The following is a 15299-nucleotide window of genomic DNA, read 5'->3' as shown; positions in this document are numbered from 1 at the left end:
AGGAGCTGGAACGCTTACCCAGACACTGTCAATTCTGTCCTTGTGTATAACCCCAAAGAGAAGGAAGATAATAATTGTTTATGAGATTGGGCAGAGAAAGGGAGCAGTGGAACTGAGGACAAAACTGATTAAAGAAAAGGAAGAAAGAAAAGAGTGGAGTGGAGGAGGAGGCTGAAGCGAACAGTGATGGGTAGGGCAGATCACTGCCCTCTTCCAAAGACCTTTGAACAGGCAGTGTCTCTAAGCAATTGTTTGAACATTTCTCCTGTTACCAACACACTGATTTCTGCTTGACAAGGAAATTAGGCATCAGAGTTTAAATGAAAAGGAGTACTGCTGTTTCCATGGAAATCTCCCATGCCTATCAGATTAATGGAAGGCATGTTGCACTTTGAATAAAAGTAAACAAAATAAGACTGCTGAAAAGGCAGAGGCTTACTTTTCCATTCAGACTAAAAATCCCATATGCTCTCATCATGGCCTCTCTCCCTCTCCCCTCCGCATTTCAGCAGAGAGCTCCCCTGTATTCTACATACAGCACTTGTATCAATTGGCCAGAGCCCATGGAGAGACTTACTTCTGGGTAATCTGCATAAACTCTATGACAGACAAATTATAGGACTAATGACTTCATTCTGTACAGCACACTATATGTTCCTTTGACACATCCAGCCCTTCTATATAAACTTTTGAGTTTCACCATGCCCCAGAACTGATCTCTTCCTCTATTAATGGAAACCTTGTGTGGCTCAGTTAAGATAATATTTTGACTCTACATGTCCTAATTACCAGAGGAAATAAGTCTATTTCTGAAGTTAAAACTTTTGCATGTGAAAGAGGAGCAACCAAATATCAGTTTAGCATGTAGTTCCCATTGCAGTCTATCAATGGAAGTGGAAAGATTCGTCTCCATCAGGCAGTATGGTCAAGGAGAGCTTTGGGTTTATTTTTCTTGTTTGAATCAGCACCAGCTATCTAGCCTGATGAAACAACAGGCTGTTCATCAAGCTCTAACGGACCAAACAGTAGCAATTTATTACCGCCCAAGCACTTGATACAGTTTGCATAAATATTTGTGTAACGCAAGCTTAACACAGCATGAGTTATTTCCCACTTCAAGCACACAGACAACATCTAGCTTGCATTAGCCTGCTTGGAGCTCTGTGTTACCATAGCTGGATCAATTCCAATCCTGAAATAACTTGGATATGTCTATGTTTCACCAGATTGTACAGGGTAGGCATTCTCAGCAAAGGTCTAAATCTGCAGCTGCTTCAAGTTTGTTCTTCCAGCCATACAGCAAAATCTCATTTCCCAGTAACATAATCCTGGGTTTGCTCTGGCAGTAGGGGCAACTCTTGGATGCTCTTCCTTACTTCCTTCTGGCCTGGGATATTAGCTGGGATCTCTTTTGTGGTCTCAGGCTCAATCCAAAGTCACAGAAGAGGAAAAATTCAAATTTACTCATGTTTAAACTTAGGTACATAGGGGAACTAAAAACCTAGCTGTTTCTTTCCCATCCTTTTTTATCATTTATGCAGCATCAAGTTGGCATGCAACCAAACACTGTGATTTTACCACTACAGCCATAGATTTCAGCAAATTTGTTTTCCCCAGACAAAGAGAGACAGACAAATAAATGCAGATGAAAGATAAAATGCAGCAGAAAGTGAAAGGGTAGGAAAAAAGAATGAATACTCTTGTCAGGGTGTGATGATGAATGGGTGGTGGGCATGTACTGGGAACTGCCATGGACAGGCTGAAGTTGCACGTTAAGGGCAAAACCTGAGTTAGGATTATGATTCAAAGTCTGGATTGTGTTTCTACCTTACTCTTGAAGGCTGGACCCCGGAAAAGCAAAGATGAACAGACAAGGCTATTTATTAATACTTCAACTTAGAAACTAGGAGTACTTTTAAAGTGACTAATGCATATTAAAAGTGGAAGAAACAAAGGGTGGCTACATCTCAGTGTGCTTACACTAGAGTGCCCAACTCTGCAGCCTCTTAAAATCAAGGAATTACCAGGGCTGAATCCCTAACCCAGATTTCCTAAGCAGGTGTTACAGCTGCAAAAGAGAAAAAGTGGAAACCAACAAGGAGAGCAAAACATTATGTTACCTGCAACATATAAGCAGGTCTGCACTGCTGCTGCCTAGACACTGAGGTTGAGAGACCACTGAATTATGGATGAATGCAAAATTGCCCAGGTTGTGGTTCAGGTTTCCACCCCCAGGCAAATTAGACTAAGCTCTGGATGGTAATTTTCAACCACAAAGCTCAACCTTTTATCTTGGAATGAAGTATTTTAAAAAGCCAAGAAATGGTAGAAAGAAAATAAACAAAAGCTAAGGTAAGCCATCCTTTGCCCTCTCCTAACTTACCTGGTTTTATGCATTTCATCACGTGGAAAAAAAACTACTGGCTATTTTACAGTCCTCTATAGCCTGAGCTTAGGCTGCTAAAAAGAAGTGTTCAGCATGGAATAAATGGTCTTTAGCATGACTTCAGGCCTTTCTCAGAGTTCCATGATTGTAAAGCACAGTCCTAAATCCATCTTAATTTCAGCTGGCTTGGTATATCTACATGAATGATTCAGCTATCATAAGAATTATCTGGGCCTGTAGGGGTAAAAACTAGAGTGTTATTTGCAAGTTTTCACCTTCTCTTCACAAAAGTTTCAAAAACTGAAGGGCACTGAAGATTCCCCTGTATTATCAAGGAGGTCAAGCCACTCAAAGTTCTTCAAATCTGCAGCAAATTTTTAGAGGAGCAAAGGAAATGTGTGTATATTTCTGAAGAGAGAACAGCACTAAATGAAAGTCTAATAAACTCCCAAAGGGAACAGGAAAAGAAAAGATGTTAATGCAATTACTGCTGATAACATTTTGAAAGAGTGTGTGTGTGTGTGAGAGAGAGAAATTAGTACATCATCTTGGAATCCTTAATTACTGGCATGTTAATTACGCAACAAAGCTATCCTCTTCTAACGAAAGGATTGAACAAATATCAGAAGTGTTATTCCATTTAATCCAGAAAATGATCACTGAGATCCAAAGTTATGTGATGTAAATCTGGAAGAACTCCAAAGAAGCCGATTTGCTCCAGCATAAGACGGCAGAGATGCAATATGGTAAAGGCAGCCCACAAAGTAATGTCTGAGGAGATGGGGCATGAGTGCTGGGGCTGATTCCTTTTGGTTCCTGTATGTGGTTGAATGCCGACAAACTTGCAGGTTAACTAACAAGGTTCACTTTCTTGGTTCATTGTCTCCTTCCTATTCTGGAACTGAGAGGCCTTTGTTTCCATGTCATTCCACACAGAAGTTGTTACTCTGCTGTTAATTAGGAATCAGAGGTAATTAGGGGGATGAGATCACTTCAGTTTTCTGTTAGTAACATGCAGAAATCACGCAAGTGAACATTTCACTCAGATACAGATTAGGCTGCTAATCAGGCCACTGTTGCCTACACAAGTCTGGCTACATTTACTGGCTCACCAGGGTGCAGAACTTGGACTTAGTCGTGTGCATAGGAAAAACAGGATTTTTCCTTTTTAGAAATGACAAATACAGTGAAAAGAAAGTTTTTCTGCTTTTTAGGATGGAAGCTCGAAGTACTTCTTCCTTAGATAATTTGTCCTCAATGCTTTGAAGTTGAAAGGCCTGTTTGTCTCATGTAGGAGGCCTTCTGTGAGGAGTGTATTAAAGTACATGGAAGGCATTGACCTTGTTTCCTTTTCTGGTGAAAGAAAGGGGAAGAAGAAAGCCCTATTCTGCTTTGAACCACTCTTCCCGCCTTGGTGTATGCTCATGCCTCTGTAGAGGTTGTGTCAGATGGCCTGAATGAACTCCAGTAGTCAGAGCACACTTCAAAAACTCAACTCTTCCTTCCAAATTCCAGCATGATTTTAGTGATGCGAAGTAACCCACTGACACATGAATGGTGCTTCCTGAGGCCCCTGTTCCAGCTTGCTAATTCCTAGTTCCTATATTTCTCTTTCCACGAACCATGTGAAATTTACCCTTTTATTCATTTTAAACAGCTTTTTCCCATACCAAAATGAAGTGCAAATATCAATGACTATTACTTTGACTCTAACTATACATACTTCTGCACTAGAGCAATGCCAGTTTGTTTCAGTGAGCTGATCTCCATCCGGTGTGGGAACTAAAGCAGGGAAAGACCATGGCTTATCACTAGCTGACTTGTTGGGGCTTGGGTCCTTTACTCTGGGTATAAGAACGCTAAATTGCTGCCTGCGTGATGGAAAATAGAGTCTAGGACACAGAGGGTCTATTAGAGTAACCATAGGAAAGGATAAGACTGGAAGGTGGTTCAGATTAGAAGTTCAACTATTATTTAAATTTGTTAATAAAACAAAATCCCAGGAAACAGATGAATTGCATCTTTTGAGGCCTGTGCAGTTTATAGCACGAATAGGATAAGGATGCCATTTTCCTGGATACTGCTCATGAGCAAGTCTTGTCTGAAGTTTTCATCATGTACAGAACCAACAAAGTAAAACAGATGTTTCTGTACTTCAGAGAAGTTCCTGGGCAAATATGTCCTCATTTCCTTTAGCTCTGACTGCTTAGAATTCATACAGAGCCTTAGCATGAGGTGGCTGGATTTCGTGAGAGGTTTCATTCCCTTAAGGGTTTGTTCCTCCCCTGATGCGTGCTTGTGACTCCCACTGACACTAATGGGGAGGAATGCATGCCTGGAGGACAGCTCGGGATCCCCCTCTGTGAGAAAGGAGAGAGTGGGTTTAGAGGGGAGGGTAAAAAGGAAAAAAGGAGAAGCAGGGCTTTGAAAGCTGTCTAATTATAGGCTGGTGTGGTTAACCGCTCCACCAGTCAGCGGGCAATACTGAGCATTTGGCACAGGCAGCTTTGTTTTTCCTGATTAGAGAGGAGTGTTAGAAAGATCAGTGAATGCGTGAGGAACAGACCAAAGAGAAAAGCCCACCCCACTGGTAAAATATAGATGTGGATGCTGAATGTATTCCAGAGGTGCACTAGCAGTGATGAAGTTGATGCTGCAGAACTTTCTGTGGGTGGGTATGCACCACTTACTCAAGCAGCACTCTTGACTTGTATTAGGCTGTCTGAGTGATCAAGGACTACTTTTACAAGAGCAACCATAAAGATCCTAAAGGGTTGGGTCCCCAAGCTGGTAAGTCAGTAGTGTTACCACAAAGAGAAGGTCTTTGCTTTTTGTCACAGGATGACCTAAATAGAAGATTAACGTTAACCCCAGAGGCTAGCTCACTCCTACTCAATAATAGACACCCTTAGGATTTTTGTTATGAGAGATCACAATACAGTCCTTACTGGTGGCTCAGTGGGAGAAGGGGAGTCATATATTAAAACAGAAGAAAAAACAAATGAACAGAGTAAGACCTGTCAGCACAAAGCCCTGCTGAACAGTGACCCTGAGTGTGCATGCACACAAGCCTGCAGTACTGCGGTGGTCAATTCTTCCAGGTCATGGCTGAGTGGTAGAGACGGCTGCAGTGTCTACTTCCAGGAGCCTTCTTTCCCAAAGAATTATACTGTGGATGACCCCCCCTCCCCCATGACAGAAATACTGAGTCAGAAAAGTCTGCATGTACATCTTTTTTCTTGCATTTAAGTAAATAAATCATTTCCTCCCTTCCCCTTCTGCATGAATTTGTAACCAATTTCAGCTTGACTAAAATGCACATCAGTTCAAAGAATGGTAGGTTGAAAAAGTCTGCTTAAAATAAATTTGATTTTCATGTCAATCCTGGTACTAGACCTTCTTAGTGGTTTCTGCCTTATGCTTTGGGGGCCTCGCAGTTGCAATCAGACCTGGCCATCTCCCTGTTGGTCTATTTAACTTCTTCACTGCCAGCCACAATTACAAAATTGTCTTGTTGGAGATTGTCCTGGTTATCTGCGGGAAGACAGTTTGGTGCATGCAGCAAGGACTTAAAATCAGCCAGTACCTAAGAGGGGGGTAAGAAAGTCATTTAAATGACTGCATCTACATCTTGACTTAATTCCTGCTTGCAATGACTTGGAAGGGAAAAGAAGAAACTCATACATCTTATGATGTGACTTCTTGAGCCTGTTTGGCCATAAGCCCAGTGAGAGGTTTAAATGATGCATTAATTTCAGCTATGGAGACAGGAGAATAAGAAATGTGCATATTACAGTAAAGGTTGCAGCTGAGAGCCCCTGTGAGATCTCTGAGTTCACACGCTCAGCTTGGCATAGGTTGGCATATCTAAACTCCAGGAGAGAAACCCAGTTAAGAAATGCAGATGATGACTCCTAGGAGAGGTGGCTCATGGGGTATCAGGGCTCAGGTCAGGTTTGAAGTTCTCAGGCCTCAGAGGATGGAAACAACATAATAATACAGTTACCATACCTTTTGCCAAGTGACTTTTAAAGTGTTTGGAGGGCAAGGTTGATCTGCTCCCCTGAGGCTGGGGAAAGCTGAAGGCCTGAGGAGCACGTGTAGGCTGCAGACAGGCGCATAAGGGATCCACCCCCCAGGGACAGCACCATGGAGCTCTTTGGCTCTGCCCACCCAGCAGGGGCTCAGAGCAAAATTCCTGGAGTGTTAGTGTCAGACCTCCCCCCATCTCACCACATCCCCAAATCAGTCAAGTATTTCAGACTGCAGTGATGAAGGAAAAGGGATGTGCCTCTGAGGGTATTGCTCCCTCAGAGGTGTTGGGAGTGTGTCCTAGAATAAGAGGTTGAGGAAGGGTAGTCTGGGATGTAATCTTTACTGGCTACAGCTCCTTTTTTAAAAATACAATTGCAATTATTTCTTCCTCCCTATAGTCTGACTATCTCAAAAACTGACTACAAAATGGATACAAAGAAAGCAAACTTTATGAGCTCATGAAATTGCTTCTGGTGAAAGGTACTATCTGGATAGCCCCAGAGAATTAGGTGTGTTTATCTATGGAGGACAGTAAAACTTCTCTTATTCCTTGTCCTACTCCACTGCCCACCAGAGGGGAAGAGCAAAATGAAATCCCTGGAAGTCATGCAATATTTGGCTCTGAAATGAATGCACTAAAAATGTTTTCTCATTTTATTTAAGAAGCCCCAAACCAGTGGTATCAACACTATACATAGATGTAATGAGACTGTTTTGTGGCGTTCTTATGAACGCAGGAAGGAAAGAGGTGTGGATGGGAGAAGACAGGACCCTGAGCAGAAAGTGTTCTGAATTACCTTTGCTATTTCATATTCTTTCTGTATGTTTGATGCTGTCTGTGTGCAAATTCTCTTTGCTGTGTGTGATTCCTGTGGAAAATCCCAACAGCGACCTGAGCTCCACAACAGTGGTGGTTGCTGTGGTGCGTATCACCTTTCATCTCCTAAGCACTGGATGAAGGGCCACCAATTCATTTCATGCAGTGATATGGTTATGGAAATGCTCTATTTCCAGGTAATAATTTTCCACTTTTATGGCTGGCTCAAAGAATTTCAAGACTGCTGCCTGTTCTGCTTTGTGACAAAATATTACATACTGAATATCCACTATCTACATTAACGGGATGTACAAGTACCACACGTAAATAGCAGGTGCTGACCTAGAGACATCTTTCCTTTGAAATTTCAAAGAGCTTTTTTTGTGGCTCAGAGGAGGCTTTGCCACCCTCTCAAATGTTATTTTTCAATAAGGAGAACTATTTCTACTTTCTTGCCTCCTCCTTCACTTTCTAGAGGAGAGGGTAATACTAGCTGGATCTGTATGTAGGAATTCAAAGTATGCCTCATTGCTGATGGTGTAATTTCCAGTTTGCACTGTTTCTAGCCTGTTTTTTCTCAGCAGGACTTTATGAGAAAAGAAGTTCACTAGAGAAAATTGGGAAATTCTGGAGGATAAGAGAGAAATTATTAGAATAGATGTCAGAGCAATGTCTGTTGTGTTGTTCTTTACAAAGGTTTTGTCCTCAGGGCTTGAAATAGTTTGACTTTAAGAATGCATTTAGCCTCTCCTTACTTCAATTTCTGGGCCAAGAGGGTAATTTTCCTAAATCATGTATATCTAATGTTAACCAAGGGCCTGACTGGTTTTAACCAGTCCCAAGAATACAAGCAGCTGCTGAACAACCTGTCCTCACACCTACCTACCTCTTGTGTTGCAGAAAGAGAGGCCTGGAGAGCCCTTCCTCTGCTCAATCTCTGCCTAAAGTCTGCACATCCTTGTCTCAGTGCTGACCCAAGCCCATCCCCTGCTACTGGGGTTTAAAAGAAAATCTAAATGGACAGGTGGAAAATAGCCAATGGGTTGTAATTAAAGTAAAGATCAAAACACTGGCCAAGTAAATGGATACTTCACCCATCATCTGATCACCTACCAGTGCAAATACACTTGGGAACAACCTCTTACTGTGTGACTGTCACAGTCTGGGGTCTAAGGCCATCTTTGTCCCATATCTGTCTTTACCTATGCTATTATTCCACTCTTGACTTTGCCCTGTAGGTTATAACAGTCTGATTAAACTGTGCATATGCACACCTGCTTCTCATCCTTGCTCCTTGTCAAAGTGAGAGCAGCACGTGAATTAAATACATATGCAGTGAAAAGTACTTTTGGAAAATAATCTTGGGATGTATGGCAAGATGTGAAGAGAAGGCGTTCTGTTCTTTAAGCCAAGAAGTCTTGTTTTTAAAGTAGTCACAGGCCCATCCAGATGGTAGAAACTGGCCTAGTTTCACTGAAGTTAATAATGCTACAGCAGTGTAAAAGAGGTGGAGAACTGTTTCTGTAGCACCAAGAGGTTAAAGAACAAGCATACCTGTTCAAGCAGTTTGTAAAAGACAGGTATAAGAGATTAAATAGATTACCCAGTTCATCTTCTTAATGTAGGACTGTTCTTGGTTCATTAACTAATACTTTATTCAAGTAGTTCCAGATGATAGGGTTTCTGCCATTTTCTTCATCATTTCCTTCTAATAGTAATAAAATAATCTTACTATCATGTCCCCACTTTCCAGTTCAGGTGCAATTTTTTTCCTAGTTTCTGCTAAGGCACCCTAATGATAAAGAAACCTCATTTTTAATGTGGGATCTTCCATCTCTTCTCAGATATTTCCTACTGTGGTGGACAGATGAGTGAACTTTTGCCTTAAACATTTCTTGGTACATAAGGTGCAAGCAAACCACAACCTCGAACAAGCCATCTGTTCCTGGCAGAAACAGGACTGAGCTGCTGCGACCTCCGAAATGGTCTCCCTGCGACCACCCAGGACACACTGAGCCTGCGCTGAACCAGACCACGATCGGGCAGAGACTTTGGGACCTGGACTGTAAATTATAGCTGCTTAGCACAACTTCTATAAAACTTGCTTAGCTTGAGTAGCTAAATTTGTTGAAGCCTTAGGCTGCACTTAGATAAAATAATGAACTTTTACCTAGTTCAGTAAGAAAAGGGGCCTGACAGCTGGTTCAGACTGGAATGATAAGGGAGTTACAAGCAGTTTGCAATCCTGTGCTTCACACTCCAAAAGGGAGGATGTCAAGGCTTTGAAATAAGGCCTACTTGGGTGCCAGGACCCTGGGAAACAAAGCCTCCTCTCACTGCTGAGACAGTGTTAATCAGGGAGGTTGGACTATCTCGGGGTCTGGATTATATCCCCTTCATCAGGACCTTGGGAGATAACACCTACTGTCACTGCTGGGGCAGTGCTAATTGCTGGAACAAGACCTCTTTGTCGGGGCCTTGAGAGACAAGGGCGGGACCCGAGGAATCAAAACACATCTGTCAGCAGAAACCACAGCAGTAAAGATAAACAGCCTACCTAGGAACAGTGATGAGACCCAATAAGGAGCAGGAGACCCCAGACCTAAATATTACTATTGGTCCAAACTACCGTGTGAGGGGTGGAGAGCTTAGATTGAGAAGTATAACTGCCCAGGGATTTCTTTGTTCAGGGTCCCCCTTTGGAGGCACCCAGCTTGAGCTGTAATTACTGCATGTGCATCGCTAAGATTTATTTATTTAATTCACTTTGATTTGGCACCGAAAAGACCCCGGCCTCGACGAGGCTTGCGACGATTGGAGATCTTGAACGGAGTCAGCAGAACACCATTGGACTCAGAGTGGTGGTAGCTAGTTTCTTCTCTCCTTTTCCAACTTTCTCTATCTTTTCCCCTTACCCTTGTTCCCCTCTCCCCTTCACCTCCCCTTCAACTTTCCCCACCTTTTCTCCCCACTTCATGGAAAATAAAGTTAAAAGGTTGTATGATATTTGACTGGTTTTAGCATCTTAATCTCGTCCTTGGGATCGTAACGAAACCCTCCCGATATTGGATCGGGACACCTACTTTTCAGGCCTTTGGAAGACTTTTCAATATTGCTATATCATACAGCTCTTTCATGGTCAGGCCCGACTTCCCAACTCTACTATTGCTTGAAGGAAGAGATTTCTAAAAATGAACACAGTACTCCACATTGAAAGATAGTTTTTGAAACAACACAATTGCTAGACCATCATCTGGGATGTAGGGTGCCTAGCTAACCTGGGGACCAGCAGAAGTCTTCTACTGGTGGCACCAGATCTGGTCCCACTGCAGACTCCTTTCCCACTTCACCACTGGGTATCTTTTTTTCATCTGCATTTTTAAGTGCCTTTCCCCACAGCATGCTCATTGCGTCCACTGCCCACTGTCACTTCTAAGCTTCACCTGAAATTATTGGTTCCCTGATTTCTTGTTTCCAATAGTTTCACACATCCCAGATGATTCCCTGCCCTACCATCACCACCTGAATTTCCCCAAGTTGGATCTAATCATGTTGTTATTGTTTGACTATCCTTCTCACCCTTCCTCAGCAAATACAGAGGCACCTAACCCCACAGCAATAAGAAAAGAAAACAAACAAAACAAGCTTGAATGAAGCTTCTCTCCCAAAGCTTAGAGAAGTGCTTGGAGATGACTCAGTTCCCTCTTCCAGCTTAATAAACAGCTAGGCATAATCATCATCACCTCAGAGCAAAATCTATAGCAAAGCTAAGGAAACTGCTTTTACAGTTCGCCCCAGCCATTTTTTTGACTCCCTCCCTTCATTACCTGACCCTTCACATCCAGCAGGAATGTACTGGAAGAAGGAGGTGATGATGGGTGCTGAGCACTGGGAAAGCTATGACTGACTCTTTGCCAGCTGTTATTCAGAAAGCACTTCCAGCCCCTGCCACCATTCCCTTCTGACATTGCTTTATCCTCCCTGGTTTTTACAATGCAAGAGTTGGTATCAGCTGCGAATGTCATGTGTGTGCCATTATTTATTCACTTTTACACTGGAGGATGCTGTGAAACAAAACCTGGGGACTGAGGGCAATTCAGAAGCTTGAGAAATGTCATTGAAGAGTTGGTAGCAATGGAATTGAATAGATTGAAGAAAAGAACAAAGACAGCACATGCCAGAGGTGGGAACTGGGTATCTCCCTTCACTTTCTTCATTGCTTACCAGGTCCCTCCCACTCGAGTGTGACTTTGGAAATGCAGGTGACAGATTCTGTATTGCTGAAGGTATGGTGTACAAGTTGCCTTAGCTAAAGACCAAGTTGGGGACCCAATGAACAAGAGTACCCCTGATATCTATTTCCTGCAGCCTGGATTATACTTGCTGCAGTCTTAAATGTGAGTGAAAGACAAAAAGTGAGACTCTATTACAGTCCTCATTTCTTTTCTATGGTGGTTGTAAATGTTTATCATGTAGCTCAATGCACCCTGTTGAGCCAGAAAAGAAGAGCAAATAAACCAAAGGAAGGCAGCTTTATTAATGTCTCTCTGATCAGAATGGTTTTATGGCGGTGAAAGGACCCAGAGATGATTGAAAATAGGACCTTGCCTGAGCAAAAGAAAGTTCTTTCACAAGACAGTTGAGAGGAATATTTATATAAGTGGAGAGTGCAAGACGGAGTAAGAGGAAGGGAAAGTTATAGTCCTGAAGAGACACATAAAGGAGTGGAGAGACAGTGGTCCTGGGAAAAACAAGCCTTCTGGGAAAGTTAATTATTTTTTATTATAGGATGATTCTATTTTTCTAAGCTTTGAAACAACTTTTTTTCTGTCAAGACAGAGTGTTTGGCCATTTGACTTGAGTCTGTCTTCCTCATTAAAGCTAGATGAGTACTTTCCCTTGTGCACTGTGATACTGTGATTTGACAGATCCAGCTAGGGCTCGGGAGATCACAGCTTTACTTTCAGCTTTGTCACTGGCCTGCTGGGTGACCTGGGTGAAGTCAAGTAATCAATTGATGCCTCATTTTCCTCCCTTAAAATGGAGCTAGTGAGAATAATCTCCCCTTTTTTAGACTATATTGAGGACTATTGATAAAAGCATTGGATTCAAACTTGTGTGAAAAGGACTGTTGATGCCTGGTCACATATATTCAAATATATACTTTAATGTGGCTAACTGATGAACCCTGAGCAGCTACTGTTTGTCTTGATCACTTAAAGGCATGTTTTATAGGACTGTGTGCTGAAAGTCCTGTAGACTATAGTATCACTGGAAAAGCACCATTCATGTGGTGGCTTCAGAGGGTCCCCTTCTTTGCTGCCTCACTCTGTTGAGGTTTGGTGGGCAGCTAGAATGAGTCTGTGTCTTCCAGAAGGCAACAGGACAACAAAACTTCCAAGCAGTACAACATAGCATAGTAAAGAGCCTAAGCTAGTTTTGACACCAGAAGCAGTTCACTCATTCCAGCAGGAGCTCTACTTGACCTAATTTTCCCTGCTTTTTTCTGTGTGAACACAGCTCTATGCTAATGCCACTGAATAGTTTCCAATACTTGCACTCAGAGATTTTGTGCACTGTGCAATGCGGTGCTGTGAGCCTTTCCCAAGCAAAAATGGATGCTCAGTAGTTCTGAATGGCTATGGTTACACTGTATTTTCATCCTAGGCTCAGGCCCTGAGCTTTGGCTCCACAAACCTATTGACACCCTGCTATTCTATCCAAGCCGATCTTGGCTGCAGGGAAGTAGCTGAGCGCATCCTGCCTGAGTGTGGCTGGCACCTGGTGTCCTACCCTCCTTTCTCTCATCCTCCTCATGCAGACCCTAATTTACTGGAACAGGGCTGACTGCAGAGGTTTTGGCTGCCTGTGGAAGAGACAGAGGTCTCAAACCTGGGCTAAAGATTGGGAACAGGAGACAAATTTAGATTCTGACCATGGCTTACAGTGTGGGATAGCCAGCACTACACAGATCTTTGTGGCAGCTGTTACACCAAAGGGGATAGTCAAGAATGGGGCCTTTCCTAGCCAGACTTGTTCCCATACTCATATGAACCCCCAAAAGCTAAAGGTAAGGCTGAAGCATGGCTGGGGTTGGTGCTTTCTTTTCACCATACCATGTGCCTCTATTTCTCTCTCTGTTTCTCATATGACTGCTATTTCTCTTTGCAATACCATGCAAGAGCAGCCCACATGCTGGGCATTAAATGGAGATTATATGGATCCACATCTCAGCAATTTATCTTTTGTTGGCTTGTTTGAGACTAAAAGTACCAATCTGCCTTTTAATATCTTGGTACTGCTATACTTAAGGTGACTCCAAGGGATGGCTACATAGACTCATAAAGCCTTTTACATAGCCTCAAATTCAACACACATGGATGACTCTCTTTCTTTATTTCTCTGTGTAAAAATCTTGGAGTACGTAGGTGGACAGCTAGTCAGGCTTTCAGGTTGTCTGGCTGGGATCTGTCATGCTCCTTAGAGGCTCAGCACCTGCAGAGAGGTAAATATGACTCAGTATGGATTTTGAATACAGTCTTAAAGCTGTTGGACAAATAAAAATAAAATTAGGAGTACACATTACCAACTTTGATTTTGTTTCAGCTGGTGTTATTATGAGAAGCCCAGAGCCAAACAAGACAACTTCAGTATTAGAAGGGCATTTTATCATCCCATTTATGCAATCACCAAGCTAACCAAATATATTCCCTGTCTTAAAAAGTTTTGGAAAGGGGGGTGATAATGGTGTGATTGGCTGTAAATATCAACAAAATGCATGTAATAAATCTAAATTTTGGAGCTAGTGAAAGCTGGTGACATCAAAACTGTGTTCATTTGTTGTCTAAACCACCTATCTAGATATGTTTGTAAAGTGGCCTGTGTAGCCAGCTATCCTCATACTGAAGCAGTCGAGGCCCTAGAAGGGCACACAGGGAAACTGAAGTTTCACTACCATTGTCTGACGGTTTGTAGCTGATGTCTTCAAACAGTCTTAAATTCTGTCATATAAAAATACTCTTTAAAATATGTTTGAGAGTGCAAAGAAACTTAAACTTCGCTATTTTTTTCTTCCTGGCTTTTTCCCGGTGGTAGTTACAGGCACCGAGTGTAGACGCAGACACACAGACACGTGTTCTCCCCTTAAAATGAGAGAATAAAAAGTCTGGGAAGGTCTCCCAGTGCATGAAAACAGAAAAAAAAAAAAAACAAAATGCTTACAATTAACAGCTGCGCTGTATTCTTCTCATTGCTTTTATTCTGGATTCCTGTGAAACAGGGACTGAACAATTGCAAAAGGACCAGGACCAAGCACAGTGCTGCATATTATCCTAGCAGGCATTTTTGGGGGTAGAGGGAGGCTGGAGAGAAGCTCGTCTAGCCTGTTCCCAGATCCCTAGATTTCTTCTGCCAAAAGTGATCAGTCTCCAGTTCTGGGATGCCATCTGGAGCAGAGACCCTCAAGCTGAGGGAGGTCTCCCTTCCTGCTGCCAGGCTGACTTTGCTCGTTGTTCTTCCTTTCAAATACCCCTTAACTTTCAGGCCAGAGACTGAAGCCTGACCAGGAAGGGATAGATTTAGGCATGTACTCAACACTTTCCCTAATTAGAGCTGGAACAACTAACAGCTCATACTCTGCATACCAGTAATACCAGAAAAAATACTATTCCCTAGATCCCTAATTATTGCCATTCCAGCGGGAACCTCTTCAGTGATACTGGCTGAGTTTGCCGACCCTCAGAAACATAACTAATTAGCAGATATCTATCAGCAATTAAAATCCTTCAGACATCTCTGTGAGCCCTTCACACAAGTGGACTACATCCATGATTAGTTCAGGGAAGACTTTCCACACTCCCTCCTGGCCCCAGCCCACAGTTGCACAACTTCAGTTGTTCTACTACAACGAAGCTGCTCCAGTTTTAGGCACTGAACCGGGCCACCAGAGTTGTCCAAGACTTTTTTATTACCAAAGGACAGAGCTAGGCATCTCCAGTGCATGATTTGGATGTTAAGGGGAATGAACCACTATCAGGAAGAGTTCATCTTCCCCTACTGATT

This window comes from Dromaius novaehollandiae, chromosome 1, assembly GCF_036370855.1.
Source record: "Dromaius novaehollandiae isolate bDroNov1 chromosome 1, bDroNov1.hap1, whole genome shotgun sequence".
Classification (NCBI taxonomy): Eukaryota; Metazoa; Chordata; class Aves; order Casuariiformes; family Dromaiidae; genus Dromaius; species Dromaius novaehollandiae.
This window is presented reverse-complemented; position numbering follows the sequence as displayed.